Below are 14196 nucleotides of genomic sequence, written 5' to 3'. Positions count from 1 at the left end.
TGGCAAAGAGTCACGGTGAGTCGACACTCTGCCATTTCTGTGGTTAAACAGGACAAACTCGTGGTCCTGCAGGTTTTGCTTTCAAATTCTCCATCTCATTATGATACTCGGCCTGGTATCTCATTTTTATCACAGTTTGGATCATAATTAACTCTATATTACTTCAATCTTCCTCTCAGACCTCTAATAATATGTTTTTTCTAGTTTAAGATTACAACTCAAATGGAGTGGAAAGTGGGAAGATGACGTTTTTTGACTTGCTAGTATAATTGCCTGGGCCATATGTTAAAAACGAGAAACTTTCAAGTGTCTAATACGTATGCATGGCTTTACAGTTTCAATACTTCAGTAATTACTTTATGATTATGAAATAAAAATGATGTCATTTTAAATCTAGTGAATGGGAAAAAATAATGATTAAAATCTGGACGAAATACACCCAGTCTCTCGCATGGCTCTAGTTTGTTTGTGTGGTGACTTTGTGGTGATCTCTCATTGTGAGCTGTTGGGCTCAAAGCTCTGGAGAAGAAAGCCTTGAGAGATTGTGTCTGGATCGTTAGCCTCATTTACATGTGTTAACTAACACTGTGAGCAGTGGAACTGAGACGCAGCTGTCCCTCCACTAGATTGAGACTGAACTCATTTGACCCCCTTACACTTCTTAAACTTTTAAAGAAAGTTGAAAGGCTAATTGCCAGTTCTGTGTATTTCAGTCAAAACACTGAAAAGGCCAATTCACATGTTAAGTGTCACAGTCATGTGACTGTGGTAATGTCTCTCCCGTCAAGCACCACAAATGACATAATCAAGTCGGTCTCTGTACACACTCAAAATACTTATTATTATTTATTAATAGTAATAATAACTACCATGGTGAATTTAGGAGATTTCCAATTAAACTTTGCCACCACAGATTATCACTGTGTGCTAATGCTACTAAATCAGTCCAGTGGTTTACACAACAGTGTTTCACAGTGAAATCACATATTATTGTGTTCTTTTTTTTCAATGTTTTCTTGTTGAAATAACTTATTTTGGAACCCAGATACTTAGTACTAGCTCTTCTAGCAGGTTTGTGTAGTGGCTCTAGGGCTGTTTGTTATCGGTAGCAGAAAAGGGCTTTATTTTGAAGCTAGTTAGCAGATCAGAGAATGTAAACAACAGATATGGCGGCTGCATTTTCCACACAAGTTAAAGCAGCACATTAGCACAGCAGTCAAACAGACACAGCTTGGAGTGACTGAAGAGTTTGTGTGCTATATTAGCCTGACTGAACGGTGTCTTCGCCGCCTTGTGCTCCTTCAGTCCTTCAAGCCCACGCGTAACGCTGCGCTGGCAACAATCATGCAGAGAATGTGTGACATAATATGACACCATGTTTTCTTGCCATTTTCTTCCTGTTTATCGTGTAATAAATGCATGATGGGATTGGGAACAGCGGTTTGCTGGAGGGCCTGAATCTTGATTTTTATACCAGTTGCGAAATGTCTTCAGGAAAGGTTTGGAAACCGTCGTGAAATGGTTTCTCAACCTCATTCTGTTTATTTACAATTTGAGTGTGACAAATTCACTGCCACATAGATGCTATGTTTTCTATCTCATGTATTTCAAAGGGATTTTTCTTTTTTTTCTTTTTTCAAACACAGAGCACAAACATCTGACATTAATAGCAGACCATATAATAATGTTGGACATTCAACACCAGCAGGAATACAAGGCTGCTTCTGAGCACATTTCAGTCAAATGATGCTTTTTTCATAAAGTTCTCCCACAGTTACACTTCTTTTTTTTCACAGTGATGCAGCCTGAATAATGACGTTGCTCGGAAATTAGCTGGGATGCATCGGAAAACAGCTGCATTCAGTTGCAGGCGATAACATACTGGCGCTAGGATGTGACATTGATGGGTTTGATGCCATCTAACTTTTCCTGCAGTGTTTCATGCGATCCTCAAATGCTTTTGGGAGACGTGTCATATAAGTGACCTGTGTCCAGGGGAAAAAACTCCCTGCAATGGACTCTGAACCTGTCCAGGAATCAAAGGCTTTAGTGTCCTGAGGAATCTTCCCGATATAAATAGATTACCGGTGTTTCAGCTGTCTTCTGCCACCCGCGGAAAGGCTGCAGATACAGAAAATTCCTTTTCTGCCTCTCTCTGTCTGTCGTTTTTATCTCTCTAGCCTCTTTATTCGTGTTCTTTCAGCTCTGGTATGTTGTGAAGGTCTCTGCCATTCAGTGTAATTTTCCACAATCTGAGTCCAGAGGAGGATATCATGAGCACACTTGGGGGTGACAGCGCAACTGTCTGAAAGCAGGGATCAATTCAGGAAGCCTGCTTCACAGAGAGGTCAAAAATAACAAGTAGCGTTTCCCTCTGATCAAGGCGTAGGTTTAGATTTTAATAAGAGCTGAACATACAATATGCAAATGATGGCATTCAATTATTTATACATTGTTCACGCAGACTTAGTCTTGCTCCGTGTCTTTGCACCCATTGAGTGTATCGTGAATATATCTTTGTTTTAGTCTTTCAGTGAAAGATAACCGATGATGTTACTACAATAGAAGACAACTGCAGGGTTTTGGAAGAAATGAAAAAAAAAAAAAAAAACATGCATATCCTCCATAGGCAAATATTTATTTTCTAGGGATAATCTAAAATTGAAAGACAAATCTAATAAAAGCTGTGAGGTTGTTAAATGATGGTATATACATATTTTGATTTGATTTATTTCAAAAATAGTGTTTAACTTCCTATATTCTTATATAATGTGTTTTAATGTTGTTGAAAAGTCTTTCATATGCATGTATTAGATCCAAAATACAATAAAACAGTAATGTTGTGAAATAATATTGCAATTTAAAATAAATATTTAAATAAAATAATTAAAAATTATATTTTGATGTACTTTAAAATGTAATTTATGATAATTATGATTATAAAAACAGATATTTTTTTCAGCATTATTACTTTAGTCTTCAGTGTCATAATTTTTCAAAAGTCAATCTAATATGCTGACTTGGTGCTTAAGAAACTTGTCTTACTATTATCAATTTTAAAAACAGCTGTGTTGATTTTTGTGGAAACTGTGATACATTTTTTTGCTAACACTTTATTTTAAGGTGTCCTTGTTACAAGTTACTATTATAATAACAATAAATTATGCATAATTACAAGTAACCCTAAACCAAACCCTAATCATATAGTAAGTAAATGTAGTTAATTAATATTACTCAGTACTTAAATGTGTAAGTACACTGTAACAAGGACACCTTCAAATAAAGTGTAACCCTTTTTTTCCAAGCTACTTTGATGAATAGAAAATTCACAAGAAGCACATTTATATGAAATAGAAATCTTTAGCAATATTATAAATGTTTTTGGTGTTATTTTTGATCAATTTAATGTGTCCTTGCTGGATAAAAGTATTAAATTCTTTCGAAAACATCTTACTCACCTCAAACATTTGAACGCTAGTGTTTAATTAATAATTAATCAGCTCTGTTCCAAAACCTGGTGAGCTGCCTACGTATGTTTCATAGGAATGCATTGTGTCTGGCTCTTTGAAAAAACACAAAGCTGCTGCTTATGTAGAGTGTTCCAAAACCATCTGATGATGTTCAATTTCGTTAGGATGCTGCCTATGTAGGCAGTAGATAGCACAGAAGGTTTTGGAGAACAGCCACAGTCAATAGTTTTTATATTGTACAGTCACTGTCTGAATCCATTGCATCGTTCACATTCACAAATATTTCATTTCACTGAGGCACTTCAGAAAAAAACAAAAAAAACAAATCTACATTATGAGACGAAGGAAAGGCTAGAGCGTTTCTCTCTAAGAACACGAGCTCCTAAAATGTTATTGAGGACAGGAAACCATTTGGTGCAACAGAATGAATTAAGCCAAAGCAATACAAGATTATCCAATTATAAGACTAATATGGCTTTAGCAAAGGTAATTGCTTTGATGGGGCTTGTGATTCGCTGCATGCACCGGACAGAAAGTCCAATAGGAAAACCGACTGCACTACAAAAGGCTTCTTCTTTCCTTATGTATTCTGTGACATAATCTATAAATCACATTAAACTCTGTGAATGAAAGCCCACGCACACACGCGCACACAAAAGATGTTTCTACGTTCAGCTGGGCATGTTTTCCTTTCTCTTAATTGCAGTGAAGTAACCAGACACACCACTGGAGGTTGGTGAAGCAAACACTGAGTAGATCTTATCAGAATACAACAAAAGGGGCCACTGGAGCCGTGGTGGTGACGGGGGGCCGGCTGGACCGTGGGCTCGCAGAGCTCCACTCGCAGAGTAATGTGCTTCATTCGGCCAAGAGCATGAAGATAAAGCTGCGCTGTCCATCATGGGAGCTAATGACGGTTAGAAATATGCCTATTAATTATAAATGCAACAATTTTATTTGGTTCTGCTTGTCAGCATTGTGTAACTTTTAAAATTAATATTTAAATATGTTAAACAGCTTATAGAAAACAAATGCATTTTATCATTATTTTTATTGTTAAAAATGTGTGTGTGTGTGTGTGTGTGTGTACATACACATTTTAATAATAAAACAATTATTTATATTATATTCACACACACTGTAAAATTCACTGTCAATTTTGAATATTTTAAACAGCTCATAAAACTTAATTTTATTAAAAAGTACCTTTATTGTTTTATTATTAAAAATGTATGTGTGTGTGTGTGTGTGTGTGTGTGTGTGTACATACACATTTTAATAATAAAACAATTATTTATATTATATTCACACACACTGTAAAATTCACTGTCAATTTTGAATATTTTAAACAGCTCATAAAACTTAATTTTATTAAAAAGTACCTTTATTTTTTTATTATTAAAAATGTATGTGTGTGTGTGTGTGTGTGTGTGTGTGTGTACCAAATGTCCCCACAAGGTTAGTAAAACCTGAAATTTTTGACATTTTTTTGACAAAAAAAAGATTAATTAAAAATAGTAAATGATGTGTAACAACGCAAACAGGTTTTCTGTAAGTGGTAGGTTTAGGGTTAGGGTTAGGGTTGGGTTAGGGGATAGAAATTATCATTTGGTCAGTATAAAAGTAATAGAAGTTTATGGAAAGTCCCCAAAATTCACAAACGTGTGTGTGTGTGTGTTCTTCCCACACTGTAGAATGCATCTATATTGAATTTTAATGATAACATTATTTTTTACAAGACTACTCAACAGTTTTAAATTTTATATTTTGAAGGTTTTAAATGCAGCTGTACTATAAGCTATACTAAATCTCCTCTGAGGAATATATATATATATATATATATATATATATATATATATACATATATATATTTATTTATATATATATATATATATATATATATATATATATTTTTTTTTTTTTTTTTTTTTCCTTTATCCAGTTAGATATCTGCGAGTAACTCTCTTGGCTCTTGTGTGTGGTGTGAGACAAGCCACCCCACCACTGTTTGTGTTAACAGGGGCGAAATTCACACCAGGCATGTGTGAGTTATGCAAATGCCATTAGGAAGTGTTTGACACTTCACAGTTTTGTGCCGATCAGAGCCATTTCAGCAGGTGCCACAAACCAAAGATATCGAAACTGCCATGTGGCTGAAATACACTTTAAATAATTAAAATGTGATTGATGGATTGCAACTTTATACACATATTTGATCTTTAGCATTATAAAAATGTGTATTTTCCTTTTTTGTATGTCTTATTCTACACATCCGCTCAGTCTTGACTCATCATTTTATGCAACTCATGAAACATGCTGTGACCTGTTTCCCCTCCTTAAGCTGTTCACTTTAGAAATGCATTGTGGTCATTATAGTCAGCCTGACAATAAAGGAACTCAGCTTATATCATCTGCCGCTTAATCCTGCGCTTCACAGCCAGAGCTGCGGCCTGGCAGTGCTACACGCGTTCAAGACACATTGAGCAAAGGTGCTCATTGTAGGAGACGTGATCACACTCTGTCTCTCTTTCCGCATCATTTCCTGTCCTCTGTGCTCCCGTCCCTCAGGATAAACATCATATATGTTACAGAAGAAGACATTACAATTCAAACAAGGCCGAATTTCAAAATGAGACCCGTAAATGTTATTGAGTTCCTTTCCTCAAAGGTAATGGCTTCATCTGCCATTCTTTGTTTTTATTTCGATGAGAGAAAAAAAAAATGTCGGGTAGGACTTGATTTCATCCAGTGAGATTTCATTGGACCATGAAAAGTGGGCGTTCCACCTCAAAATAGAGCCTGAATGCGAATTTGCAACGGAGTCAAGCTCAGATCTTTTGAGGAGCCATTTTTGATTGTGACATGAAGGCTGAAGGTCAAGTTCACCCTTGAGAGTTTTTTAATGTCTCCCACTTTTCAAACTTATCCTTATTATTTGACGTTACTGCCATAACATTCACTACATTAATATTAATCACATTGAATTGCTTTGTTAACTATTGGCATAATTTTAGATGAGAACATTACCAAGAAGTATACTGAAACAATGCTTTAATAGCTTTTTGGACGCAGCCTTGGTAACATCAGCCAAAAAACGAAAGTCATTGCTGAGGTGAAACAAGTCCAGGGTATCTGCATTTTTTTTTTTTTTTTTAATCAAATATAAGGCTTTCTAAATTATTTTTAAGACATGCAATTTTTTTTTTTTTTTTAACCGCACATCCATACAGAACAACTCAAAACAATCTCAAAAGAAATCATATATCTCAATATCTTTTACTTAATTAAACCGGCTATTAAAATATTCAATGTTATTCAGCATGTGTAGAAACTGGTGTGTATATATATATATATATATATATATATATTTAAATGAATTAAAGGTGGAGCAATATTCAATTCTCCTGATACAATAGCAATGCAATACAATAGCAAAAAGACAGATGAAAATGACAGGAAAAAAATGAATGTACATACACATTAAAAATGTAATTGGTTCAACTTTCAGTTCGTGGTTGAATGAAAATCCCTGATTCCATTCAGCAGATGATTTGTATTGTACTCATATGTCAGCCAAGGTACAAGAAAAAAAGAAGAAAAAGAAAAGAAAAAAACAAACAAAAAAAACAAAACAAGGGGATTTATATACATGAATCCAGTTTGTTCGGGCAGTAAATATTGCAGCTGTCATTTCTCAGCCTAGCGTGGCTGATGCATTGCGTTAAATAAGCACACACAACACAATGGCGCTGACAAGCTGCATTTGAGCCAGAACGGCCAGGTGAGTGGTGTCAGAGTGAAAGACACTTGAAGACTGTTTGTATTGGGCACATCAGCACTAGAGTAACAGTACTGCTACCTTAAAGTAATTAACTTAGCTCTGCAACCTGGCTGTTTGTCTGAATTAAATTCTCCACTCATTATGTGTCATCTTACGCAATGTGGCCAACGGCCTCCTTCGGAAAATCAATGGAGGCGGAGCTGTCAGATGTCACTCGCAGACTGATTATCCAATCAGTGTACACCCCTGGCCAGCACAGAGGTCTCACGCCTTAATAAACTCCTAATCTCTGCATCTGAATTTAGATTAATGCATGGAAGCAACAGCATTGATTTAGTCGTAATGAAGAGTTTTCTAGCTCATTCTATTTGGAAGAGCACCAAAGTGCTGATCTAGGAACAGTATCCTGTTTGAATTCCTGAGCTTAATCAGTACAAGAGAAAAAAAAAGAAAAAAAAAGCCTGAGATCAGCCAATGGTGGCCAACAAGTCAACCAAAGTAGACATCTCATTGTCTCTCTTGTCTAAAACATCACTGCGCTGTTGTCACAGAATTACAGACAAAAAAATATAATAATGATAATAATAATAGAACACATATATGTGTTCAAACTGTTGTACTCAGTCAGGTTTTGTCAGGAAACCTAAAAATGTGCTTTATTATTTATTATTTAAAAATGTGCCATTATTATTTAATATGAATGCATCAGCCTGACTACACTAGGTCACACCAACAAAAGTCATTTTTTAAGGATCAGTTCAGGTACAAATAGCTCCTTAAATCAAAGTTTTTTTTTAGTTTTTTTTTTTTTAATTTTTTTAATTGTCTTTACTTTAACAATAAAGCCTTTTCATGTCACACATTTTCATATACATACTACATTTTTTGCTGAATCGGCACCTCGTGTGTTTTCTTAACATTTGGAGAGATCATTTAAAGCAAAATTATATACGACAGGAGGTCAGGAGATTCGGAAACACAGAGCTTCTGATTATATTCTCATGATTAGTTGATAAACTGTCACATGAACCACACAAGATAAAGCTGACCTCTGACCTTGGAATGTTTTTAGGAAACAACTTCCTGTTGACCCCAGATTAGATTAGTTATCTGAGGATTAGCGGAATCTGCAGGAAACATTTTAACTGTTTCTCTATTTCATTTTATGATAAGAATGTTCGCTACCAGTCAATGTTTTGATCACTTTACTGAAATTGGGCTTACATAAGAATTTCATTATTTTATTTTTCTTTTTGTAATTTTTTTTAATGGATTAGTTAGAACAAAGAAAAAGTGTTCAGCACACATGGGAACTCTTTCAATATTGTTTCATTACTGGTTGAGCTGTAATATAGACAAAAGGTGGCTATACTTTGAAAAAGCGAAAATGATAGATTAATATTTATTATTTAACATTTCTGGTTTTTATATATAATCCGAAAATGTCTATGTCCATTATTTAATAGCTTTAATTACTTTATTACTATTATTATTTTCCACAACAATACAACGTAAAATGTAGTAATTATTATTTAATAGTGTTAATAAATAATTAGTGAAAGAAAGTAATAAATACAATTTACAAAACACAATACAAGACTTCTGAAAGTTTGCATTTCCATAATTTGAAGTTGTTTTGTTGTAAATAACTTACAAAAGAAGGTTTACACTGTAGGCCAAGCTCTCTTCAGCGTTCTGAAATAACAGGTGTGTCTGCTTGAAAATGGCCCTTTCAAGTGTGCTCCTATAAACCAGCCGAGACACAACCCTTCTCCTACCACCAGACGTCTAATAAACCCCTCTCTCTCTCTCTCCTTGCTCACAGATACTGTTTACCCTGTACCTGGGTTCCTACCTTCTCCTCTCTGATGAGAAATTGAATTTTTTTTTTCTAAATACCAATTCTGGGATAGATAAGTCATGCCCCCTGTGTATACACCAAACTAAATATGTGTAGTTCTGAATTTGAAAATGAAATTACATGAATCATGCTGTGGACTTCATTTACATTTAAATAAAAATAAACACGGCAGAGCATAAGATAAACGCTAAATGGATGTAATCCACAATACCAAAATATTCCTTTCCACACAGTAAAAAAAAAAAAAACTGTTACAACAGCTTTGTTTCTGTCCGTATAATTATATGTATATAATTGTTCAAATTATTTCTGAAAAACAAAAACTTTCATTTTTTATTAAGTTTATTCATTTTTATTAACATTTTATTCACACTGGTATTTCAATTTTCAAAAGTGATCAGAAGCATGCAGTGAATTCATCACTTTTTATTCTTATTCTAATTCTATTTTACCGTGTAGAGTTAGAAGCAAAACCAAATAAATGTTCTATTATTTAATTATTATTTAAAAATAAATATATATTTGCCATTTATTTTATTTTGTTTTTTTATTTATTATTATTATTTTTTGAATGATTTATTTGAGAGATGCAGCTATTTAAAAACAAATCAAACTGCTTGCTTGTCTGAACACACTCTGGAGTCTGGGTGTGTTCAGAGTGGTGTGTGCTGCCCACAGTCTGCAGCTGATTAAAATGGCAGCCTGTGTATAAAGTCTGCCGTCCCACTGTCACACAAACCTTTCGCAAGCAGAAACCAACGCTTTGACAAAATGGCAGAGAAGGAGCCCTGCCTTCCTCTGATTACTGATCGTAAAATAAAAACCACCGTAAAATGCAGGTATTTGACCCACCAAAGGCAGTTGAGCACTTTACATAAAACTCCAAGTGTAACAGGGCTGTTTATTCCCCGCAAATTGGCGAGCGTTTATCGGCACAGCAGGATGCTCTGTAAACACACAACTGAATCAAAAACAGGGAAAGAAATCATATGATTTGAAATTCTTGCACAACCGAAAGTGTTTTTGATTTTTTGATTATTTTTTTTTTTTTGCGCTTAGTAACCACAGCGTATGGCCCTGTATCACATTGTCTCTAAAGTAACAGCATCGCCTTACGGAGCGAATGTCAAAGCTGAAGTGATTCCCTGGTTTCTGTCAATTTATTCAATTTATTTATTTATTTATTTTTAAAAGCATTAAATCACTGCTCTAAACACTATTCAGAAACCATAGTTCCATAGACAAGCTACGTGATGCTGTATTTGTTGTTTAGTAAGTCCGACTATTTTATTCGGCTGTGCAAACGCTCTCATGTTCAGAGAACAATGGCTGTCAGTGGCATTACACTGTTGTGCAAAACACACACACACACATACACACACACATACACACACACAAATACTATGTATTACGGCTCTAATAAAAGTTATTCCACAATTTGGCTTGTTCATTATTTAGGGCTCAACTGTGATTTAAAAAGACTCTGTTTTGCTTAGTTTGAGGTGATAAAATGTTCATATTTGACACATTTTATCGCTCATGCTATGCCAAATGTTCTCCACATGTGTCTGATATTGACCACATGGCGATAATATTGAAATCAACGCACAGGGCCACAAATCATATTTTCCAGATCGGAAAAAATCAATCAATTAAAAATTCAGAATATTATGAGAACAGAAGAGACTATATGAGCACATTAATACTTTGAGGACAAAGAACTCCCAAAGTCTCGCTGACAAAATTAAATGAAAAACAAATCAATATACGGATATGCTCTAAAACTGAGACTTTCAAAGCTGACTTTAAAAAATAAATAAATAAATAAAATTCACATTATATTTAGGAATCAATGTCTGCACTATTTAGACGAAGCGAATCGTGAATAATCAGACATGTGCCGGGCTTTATATGAGACTAACTCTCATAAGCTACACACTCATGAGCAGAACGCGTGTGTAGGTGTTATGACATCCATTCATCCCTGCATTACTGGAAATGTAGAAAAACACTATTTTTCGGCTCTGAGTGAAAATACCTAAGCAAGTTCTCTGGTGGATCTCATAATCCTGCTCATGTTTGGCTGTTTTCTTTTCTCTGATGCAGGAAGGGGGCCAGAAAGAAACAGAGCCAAGGAAAATATTCCTTTGAAATGAAAAGGATGGGATAGTGTTTTCACACACAAACACAAAGACGAGGAGAAATGAACTACAAGCCCTGGTCCCCTCTCACCCCTCCTGTTCAACGGGCCTGTGCTGAAGCTAATAGAGCACAGGGCTCAAATAGAGCTCAGGCCACTTTGAAATGCTAATGGAGCGGCTTCAAACAGAGTCCATTCACACTTATACAAATTCAAAACATTTTTTGGTCAGAGAATGTCTATTTAAAGCACAAATGGTGACATGCAAGAATTCAGACCAAAAACCACATGCCATATGGTAAAACTCTGCATCTACACCAAAAGTCCAATTTCAGAGAAATTATTATGCACTTTAAAACCATATTGGGCATTTTAAATAATGTGTAGGTTTATGAGATCAAATACAAGCCTATTTTAAAGTGTGAAATGCTTTGTTTTAAATTATATATAAATAATATATATATTTTTCATTGTTATTAATGTAACAATGGAGGCATGCCATTAAGCAATTTTTATCATTAGATTAACCAGAATGAAAGAAAAAAAAATCAACTAGAAAATACAGCTCCCATCAATATAAACTGCATCTGTAGGTCCAGACCACTCCGATTCAGGTGACTCGATATGTTTCGCAGTTTTTTTAGCGTCTCTCACGTCATGCACCGCATTTCAAACAACACCGCGCTCACGCATTGACTCTTATTACTGGCTCTTACGCACCGGAGCGATGTTTACCCGAAAACAATTGTGATTTGCTCAGTGTTTTGGTAACATTTCAAATTACAGTGTCCAGCTGCACATATTATATGCTATTATATTTAATTACTACAGTCACAACAATAATAATGTGTAATTATCAGTGCCGCAAATAATTATAAAACATTAATTACATTATTACTATCATGTAATTACAATGTAACCCGCATACTAATGCAAAGTTTGGCCCGGGAAGATCTTCTTTTCACAGCAGTTCAGAGTATGTTTGGGCAAAGAAGTGCCACCGACCGGATTCTGCTCATCTCACTGTTGGCACCAGGGGCCTGGGTGCGGATTAATTATGAATGTGGGGTTAAAGGATCTAATTTTGCAGCGGCTGCTCACAAGTGTCCGATGTTACATTTAGAGAAAGTCAGGTTCAGACAATTTAAACTGCACTGGGTTCTTACAGTCCCCTAGTTAGCACTCGATCACTGCTGTCTGTGCACCCTGAACCATTCTTTTCACATTAATCATGCTGAGGAGTTAAAAACGACCAAAAAGAGCCTGAAATTGCTTTTAATTATAGACACAAGACCTCAATTTAACAACCCAAGTCAAGCTTTAGTGAGTTCAACAGTTGATGTAGGTCACCACACGCTTGTTGTAGGAAGCAAAAGGCAATGACAATAAATTAAAGTGTGCAGACTTCACCGACACCTTTAAAGAATTTCCAATGGAATGAAATATCTCTATGGGATTTATTTGAAGACCCCTCATTCCCACACTAACACTTTCCATTCAAAGAGAGAGAGAGAGAGAAGGAGTAAAAGACAAAGAGAGAAATGGCAGCCGACCAAATCAATCCACATCTGGTTGTGTTTTGATTAACCATTTCTCAATTAGCCATGGTCCCCCTTTCCATCATTTTAATTACTCTGAACAGAGTAGTTTTGTTCTAACTGGAGCTTAACTCTACTCTTTCTTTTCCAAGCAAGATATGAAATGTAATGCATATTTAAAATGCAAACTTCACTCTATCGTTATTATTTCACACTATCCTTAACTTACAACACGCAGGACCCTGATCATTATTTTCTCTTTAATATTTTTGCACGAAAAGTTTGAGTAACTTGTTAATCGCCCACTTCACAACAACAGGATTTACCTGCATTTAAGCGCATTATGATCATCGACAAAAAGCGTCTTACCTTTTGTGAGTGAGCGGATAGTTGAAGAAAAATCAGACGGAAAGTTAATTAATCAGTTGAGGCAATTACAAGCAGGTCTTCGAACAGGAGCAGCGCGTCTCGGCGCACAGCGCACACATGCTCCGCTCATCCGAGCCTTTTTCCCAGCGTGAGCGCTCACATTCCCGCAGACCGGCGCTCAGTCCTGCGCTCCGCCGCGCCGGGATGAAGAGATGCGCGAACGTTGAAAGAGTCCGTCTGTCCTGCTTGGAGGAGAGAGAGAAGGAGAGGGGGGACGCGGAGCAGTTCGCAAGGCAACTACTGAAAAAAAGAGCAAAACAAGCAACGCGAGAAAAATCAACAAGCAAAAGCAGTCCTCTTTATTTATTTCAAGTCCTTTGCGCGTCTTCTTCGGGTTTGTTGAGTCCCGTTCCAGCCGGAGAGAGAGCGGCCCGCGGCTGAGGGATTTCTCTCTGTGCGAGCTGAGCCGAGATGTGAGAGAGGGGCTGCGCTTAAACCCTGGAACTGGATTCCTGGATCGCACGGATACGGAGTCGGTGAGGAAATGATCGCGTAGACATTATCACGAGTACAACTTAAGCAATGGCTGTTGTGGAAGACGATTACGCAGAGCCGAGCAGCAAAGTAAAGCAGATTATTTGTTTTGTATATACAACTTTTGGCCAATTTCCATTGGATTTGCACTGCTACATGCCCCTCATTGGGGCACACTGGAGAAAGATTCCCTCATGCCGTGGGCTGGCCGGCCTGCTCAGCCAATGACTGCACATGTTTTCTCACTGTAATTCTAGCTTGCATCAAAAAGAAAAAGTGCAGATTTTCGTCTTTTTTTCCTCAACTTGGTCTCAATTAGAAAGACCGACTGTAGCCATGCTTCAACCAGAGCAGTAATCCACAGAACAAAGGCGCATGCATGCCATTTGCAACAACGCACTTACCATTATTACATTTGTTGACCGTCCTCACAGTCAATGACTCTGAAATGCAATGCACATCCTAGAACTGTTAAAGAATGAGTTGAAAAGGCCATGCAAGGA

General features: G+C 36.2%; 1 protein-coding gene across 12 annotated transcripts in view; it reads right to left on the bottom strand.

Annotated features, from left to right (window-relative positions):
• The window catches only part of adgrl2a (adhesion G protein-coupled receptor L2a), a 102537-nt gene extending 88931 nt beyond the window's left edge, over positions 1-13606 (bottom strand). For all 12 annotated transcript variants that reach the window (XR_009273398.1, XM_058791574.1, XM_058791578.1 and 9 more), the window contains exon 1: positions 13160-13606. The gene's annotated coding sequence lies outside the window, so the exon portion shown is untranslated. The remainder of the gene's footprint in view (positions 1-13159) is intronic.
• Positions 13607-14196: the final 590 nt, after the last annotated feature.

Source organism: Onychostoma macrolepis, chromosome 11, assembly GCF_012432095.1.
Source record: "Onychostoma macrolepis isolate SWU-2019 chromosome 11, ASM1243209v1, whole genome shotgun sequence".
NCBI lineage: Eukaryota > Metazoa > Chordata > Actinopteri > Cypriniformes > Cyprinidae > Onychostoma > Onychostoma macrolepis.
Note: the sequence above shows the minus strand (reverse complement) of the source record. Positions and strands in the feature narration are given on the sequence as shown.